This window comes from Scatophagus argus, chromosome 4, assembly GCF_020382885.2.
Source record: "Scatophagus argus isolate fScaArg1 chromosome 4, fScaArg1.pri, whole genome shotgun sequence".
In the NCBI taxonomy this organism is placed as follows: Eukaryota; Metazoa; Chordata; class Actinopteri; family Scatophagidae; genus Scatophagus; species Scatophagus argus.
In genome coordinates, this window is record NC_058496.1 from 26,852,363 (window position 1) to 26,858,870 (window position 6,508).

Below are 6,508 nucleotides of genomic sequence, written 5' to 3' on the forward strand. Positions count from 1 at the left end.
CAAGACGAGAAAGCACAAGGACTCCAGGGAAGAAGTTGAGTTAGTAACATACATTAATGGGACATGGATGTGTGCAGAAGGAGCGGAAGAGGAAGAGAGAGCTCAGTGCATTGTGGGAGATCCCCCTGCAGTCTAAGCTTATAGCAGCATAACTAGGGGCTAACCCAGGCCAGCCCTAACTATAAGCTATATCAAAAAGCAAAATTTTAAGTCCACTCTTAAACATATAGAGGGTGTCGGCCTCCTGGACCGAAACCAGAAGATGGTTCGACAGTAGAGAAGCTTGATAACTAAAGGCTCTGGTTCCCAATCTACTTTTGAAGACTCTAGGAACCACAAGTAACCCTGCATTTTGGGAATGTAAAGTTCTGATGGGATAATAGGGAACTATCAACTCTTTAAGAGAGACAAGAGGTGGAGGACTTTGCATTTATATTAACAAATCTTGGTGTACAGACTCTGTCAATCTTGGTGTACAGACTCTGTCAGGTATCTTGGGAAGATGGCGCCGGTGTGTGTACCTGGCCGCCTGCTGCTCCTACGGTATCTTGTGTTTTTGGTGTTCTCAACCCTTGCCATTACACAGATCAAGTCTCTGCTGGTGTACGATCGCCAATTCCTTTTAGATCTTAGACATAATGCCAAGACTTTGGGTGCGTTTGAGCATGGTGGACAGAAAACTGTGCCCCCGCTTCTGGCGGGGATCCCGACTCACCTGTGTCGGGCCTTGGCTCTACCTCCTCGGCGGAAGCGTCTCCGCCGCCGCGGCAAACGCGGTGGTCGGCTGGTGAAGCTTAAGGCCTGGCTGGCAGGATCTTCGACCATCTCCCGGACAGAACTGGGATTAATCCATCCTTTCGTTGTGCCCCGGCGTTTCCTCGACCCCATCGGTGCCTGCCTTGTACCTGTCACCGGATCGCTTGCGGGACTCCAGCCTCGCCGCTCCTGCCCTCCTCGGCTTTCCCAGCGCGGGGTGAACCTCCGGCTCCTGAAGACGCTACCACGGTCTCGCAGATCCACCGAACCGCAGCCCCCGGCGCCCGCCAGGATCGGCCTGGTGAACGCCAGATCTCTGGCGAACAAAACGTTTATTTTGAGGGATTTCTTCAACTCTCGCCGCCTGGATTTTCTCTGCGTGACAGAGACTTGGATCGGTCCCGGTGAGTGCAGCCCTCTGATCGAACTTTTACCGTCCGGCTGCTCTTATTTTAACTCCCCGCGGACGTCGGGCCGTGGAGGAGGAACGGCGACTGTTTATAAAAATGATTTTAAATGTAGGCAGCGTGTCGTCTTATCCCCCTCTTCCAGTTTTGAGGCACATTTATTTGAGGTGGGCCGCTCCGATCCGGCCCTGTGTGCTGTAATCTACCGACCCCCCAAATACAACAAGGACTTTTTAAATGACTTCTCTGATCTGCTGGCTGAAATTATGACCAAGTATGATCGTGTCCTCCTTGTTGGGGATTTTAACATTCATGTGTGTTGTCCTGACAAGCCGATGGTGAAGGACTTTTTAAGCCTCATTGACTCTTTTAATTTGGTGCAGTGTGTGTCTGGTCCCACACATGAACATGGACACACATTAGACCTTGTCCTCTCCCATGGTTTGTCTGTGTCCAACATGGAAAATTGTGACAATGTGTTTTCTGATCATTTGCCTGTGGTGTTTGAAACTGCCTTTTCCTGCTCTGCAGTCAAATCTGCCGCTCCTGCTCGGAGCCGTCGGATTTTTAACCCTGCCACTGCTGGTCAGTTCTCGTCTGCTTTTAACCGACTGTGTGTTTCCTCTGGCTTACCATCTGCAAACACGGCGGAGCTAAATTCCTGGTTTCACTCCTCCTGCCGAACCATACTGGACTCTGTGGCTCCATTAAAAACGGTGCAGCTCAAAGTTAAACCTGAGCCATGGCTTAATGAGAAAACTCGCGCAGCTAGACAGGAGTGCCGAAAAGCTGAACGCAGGTGGAATAAGGACAAGCTGCAGGTCTCGTACCAAATCTTAAGAAACTGTTGGCGCTGCTACCAGAGTACTGTTAAGGAGGCCAAAAGACAATACCTGTCCAGGCTTGTTGAATCTAATCACCACAACCTGCGTGTGCTATTTAAAACCATCGAGGCTGTTCTTAATCCCCCCCAGGTGTGCATAGAGGCATCCCCCAAAATGTGCAATAGTTTCCTGCAGTTTTTTATTGACAAGGTTACTACTGCAAGGGCTCTCATCCCTACTCCTGCATCTGACCCCTCTGACCTTGTCCCTTGCTCGGCTGTATTTGATTTGTTTGAGCCTGTGTCCCTGAAGGCCTTAGAAGATGTGGTTGACCGGATTAAACCATCAGGTTCTCCCTGTGACTCTATCAACAGCAGTCTGTCTTCTGGTGTTGTCCCCCAAAGTTTTAAACATGCTGTGGTACAACCCCTTCTCAAGAAACACAGTCTTGACCCTGGTGTGCTAGCCAATTTTAGACCCATTTCCAAACTGCCTTTCATTTCAAAAATCCTGGAAAAAGTTGTGTATACTCAATTGAAATCATTTCTGGATGAGCACGAGGTCCTGGAGGTATTCCAGTCCGGATTTAAAACACTACATAGCACAGAATCAGCTCTATTAAGAGTTTTTAATGATATCCTTTTGGCAAATGACTCTGGAGACTATGTGACCCTTCTACTCCTTGACTTAAGTTCAGCTTTTGATACCGTGGACCACAGCATTTTAGTACATCGGTTGCAGCTAGTAGGCATCTCTGGTACCGCCTTGGACTGGTTCAGGTCCTACCTGGCAAACAGGACTATGTGCGTAAGCCTTGGTGGTTTTGAGTCCCGCCCTGCTCCGCTGTCATATGGGGTTCCACAGGGTTCAATTTTAGGGCCCCTGCTTTTCTCACTGTACTTGCTGCCCCTGGGTTCCATCCTGAGAAAACATGGTATCTCTTTTCATTGTTACGCTGATGATACCCAGATCTATGTGCCACTGAAGAAGAAGGACGGGTTTTCCTTGAAACCACTTCTGTTATGTCTTGAAGACATTAAAGCCTGGATGTCTTTGAACTTTTTAAAATTTAATGAAAATAAAACAGAAGTGATGGTGTTCAGTCCCAGTGGCTCTCGTGAACCACTTCCTGTTGACTTAGGCCCCCTGCTGCCTTACAGGAAGCAAACAGTTTCAAACCTGGGTTTTAAGATGGACAGTGATTTTAAACTTGACCGGCAAATCGGTGCAATAGTTAAGTCCAGCTTCTTTCACCTTAGGCAGCTGGCAAAGGTGAAGCCCTTCCTTGCACAAAAGCACTTTGAAACAGTAATCCACGCCTTCATTACATCGCGGCTGGATTACTGTAACGCACTTTATCTTGGAGTCAGCCAGTCCTCCCTCGCGCGTCTCCAGGTAGTGCAAAATGCTGCTGCTCGCCTCCTAACTGGAACACGTAAGAGGGAGCACATTACTCCCATTTTAGCCTCTCTCCACTGGCTGCCTGTGCACTTTAGAGTCCATTTTAAGATTCTTTTATTTGTTTTTAAATCCTTAAATGGTCTCGCCCCGCCTTACCTCTCTGAGCTGCTCCGCCCATACACTCCTGCCCGGTGCCTCAGGTCATCTGAACAGTTGCTCCTGGAGTTACCAACGGAAGCTCAGAGGGGATAGGACCTTTTCTGTTGCTGGTCCCAAATTGTGGAATGACCTCCCATTATGCATTCGACAAGCCCCTTCACTGTCCGTTTTTAAAATACGTCTTAAGACCCATTTTTATTCCTTGGCTTTTAATCCAGCATGAGACCCTGTTTCTGTTTTTGCTTTAATATTATTTTAACATTGTTTTATCGTATATTATTGTTTTTATATTGTTCTTTGTTTTATATGTCTTATTTCATGTCCTATTTTATGTACAGCACTTTGTGTCAGCTGCAGCTGTTTTTAAAGGGCTTTATAAATAAAGTTGAGTTGAGTTGAGTTGAGATTATTGAGAGGCACTGCTCAGCTAACCTCGAATTTCTCGTGGTTAAGTGTAGACCGTTCTATCTGCCAAGGGAGTTCACTTCCACTGTTATAACTGCTGCTTATATCCCCCCCGGACGCTAATGCTAAGCTGGCTATGAACCAACTTTATGCAGCCATTAGCAAACAACAGACTGTTCACCCAGAAGCTGCCTTTATAGTTGCCGGTGATTTTAATCACTCAAACTTAAAGACAGTGCTTCCAAAATTCCACCAGCATGTTTCCTGCAACACAAGAGGAAGCAAAACTTTGCACCATGTCTATACAAACAATCCTGGGGCTTACACCACGATCCCCCTCCCCCACCTCGGAGAGTCAGACCATCTCTCTTTGTTTCTTATCCCTAAGTACTCACCACTTATCAAACGTGTGAAGCCATTAACCAAAACCATCAAAGTGTGGCCAAAAGGGACAGACCATGTACTCCAGAGCAGGTTTCAAAACACAGACTGGAGTATGTTTGCTGCTCAGGCTACCTGTGGCTCTCACACAGACACTGATACATACACCTCCTCTGTACTGGACTATATCAATGCCACCATTGACAGTGTCACAACAGAGAAACAGATCACCACGTACCCAAATCAGAAGCCATGGATGAACAAGGAGGTGCAGCTCCTGCCGAAAGTCCGCAACACCGCCTTCAGATGAGGTGATGCACAGGCCTATAGCATATCCAGGGCTAATCTGAGGAGGGGCATCAAAAAGGCCAAGCATTGCTACAAGCTAAAGGTAGAGGAGCACTTGTCCAGCTCCAGGGCATCCAAGTCATCAGTCACTACAAACCAGGTAACTCATCCATGACAGCCACAGATGTTTCCTTTCTGAATGAGTTAAATGACTTTTATGCTCGTTTTGACAGGGACAACACTGAAACGGCCACCAACACCAGACTCTCAGCAGATCACCAGCCCCTCACCCTCACCCTCACCTCCACAGAAGTCTGAGTAGGACCAACGCACACAAGGCTGCTGGCCCAGATGGCATCGCTGGTCGTGTGCTAAAAGCATGCGCGGAGCAGCTCGCCGGGGTCTTTACGGACATCTTAAAGACACCTGTCCCTTGCAGGGGGTACCACAGGGCTGTGTGCTGAGTCCATTCCTCTATTCCCTCTTCACCCATGACTGTAGGCCTGCACATGGATCCAGTTCCATCATCAAATTTGCTGATGACACCACAGTTATTGGCCTCATCAGCAACGACAATGAGACAGCCTACAGGGAGGAGGTACAGCACCTGGCCACATGATGTGCAGACAACAACCTGCTCCTTAACACCAGCAAGACAGAGGAGTTCTCTTCTTTCAAACTGTCAATCATGCACGCGTGCTCTGGGAACCTGGGAGTAAACCAAAAGGAATACTAGGAGGGCATCTTAACATCCAGTGGCAGGACGCAATCGGTGGTCCAATCAGTTTCAGCTGGGTTGGGATTTTGGCCAATCATTGTGGGAGGAGATTGCTTAAAAGCGGGTAGAGAGCACCTGTCTTCCTTTTTTTTTGGCTTGTCAGAGGCTGGGTCGTAGCACTTCCGTAGCATTCCCCCAGTTCCGTCCCGGCGTGGTGGTAGAGGCCATTGGGGGTGCGCTATGCTCCACTGATTGCTTGCTGCGGGTAGGTGTGTTGTTCTCCGGTGTCCTCCTATTTGCCGTTGTACTTGTGGCAACCTGTGCATTTGTTTGCAGGTTGTTTCTGTGCGGCGTCTATTCCTCTCCTCCAAGCTGTGTCGTCCAGGACTGCCTGATTGGTATGTAGGCTAGCGCTTCGGTCCCTCCTCCAGCCACTTCTGAGTTGTTTATCCTGTACGATTATGATTGTAGGGGGAAGTATAACCCAGCTGCTGCGCAGTGTCGGCCGATCAGCGAGGGAAACCACTGCTGCTTTGCCTCGTACCGGAGATTGTTTGGCTGCAACCGCGGCTAACGGCTTTGCCTCGTACCGGAGATTGTTTGGCTGCGGTGGATTTTGTTGTCCCAGTTTTGGTTTGCTTCACGTGTGGTGTTCCAGGGGTTCTCTTTTTTATTATTGTTTGGATCAAGCCCAAGAGGTTCAGCCCTGATTGGTTTCTGTATTATTTGAGTGACAGGTTTGTGTTTTCTTTTTTTGAATTAATGTATTTTCAGTGTCTGGTTTCTTTTTTATTGTAAATAAAATTATTATTTTTACGAGCTACGGTCTCTGCCTCAGCTGTGGATGAACCTGAATGTCACCTATTCTTGGGGAGTTAGTCCCCTGGAAAGAGTTCCCTGGGTGAAATTCCCAGGGTGGCGTTGTCTGGCAACTGGTATCGATTTCCATAGCCCTTTTTCTCTAGCACGCGGAGGTCGCACCCTCGTGCCGCCACAATCCGCAGTCTAATCCCCAAAAGAGATCAGATCTCAGCAATTCTCCTGGATTCCAATTTGGACTATCTATGCTTACCAGAGTCTTGGCTCCACAACAATGTTCCTACAAACATGATAGATATTTCTGGATATCAGTGTTTCAGAAAGGACAGGCACTCTGGGAAAGGAGGTGG

At 48.2% G+C, this 6,508-nt stretch overlaps 1 long non-coding RNA gene across 1 annotated transcript; it reads left to right on the plus strand.

The window, feature by feature from the left end:
- The first annotated feature begins 5,526 nt into the window (after positions 1 to 5,526).
- Positions 5,527 to 5,946, plus strand: LOC124057508. Its single transcript, XR_006843115.1, has 3 exons — positions 5,527 to 5,604; positions 5,676 to 5,737; positions 5,811 to 5,946. It is a non-coding gene; the product is annotated as an uncharacterized LOC124057508 (long non-coding RNA).
- Positions 5,947 to 6,508: the final 562 nt, after the last annotated feature.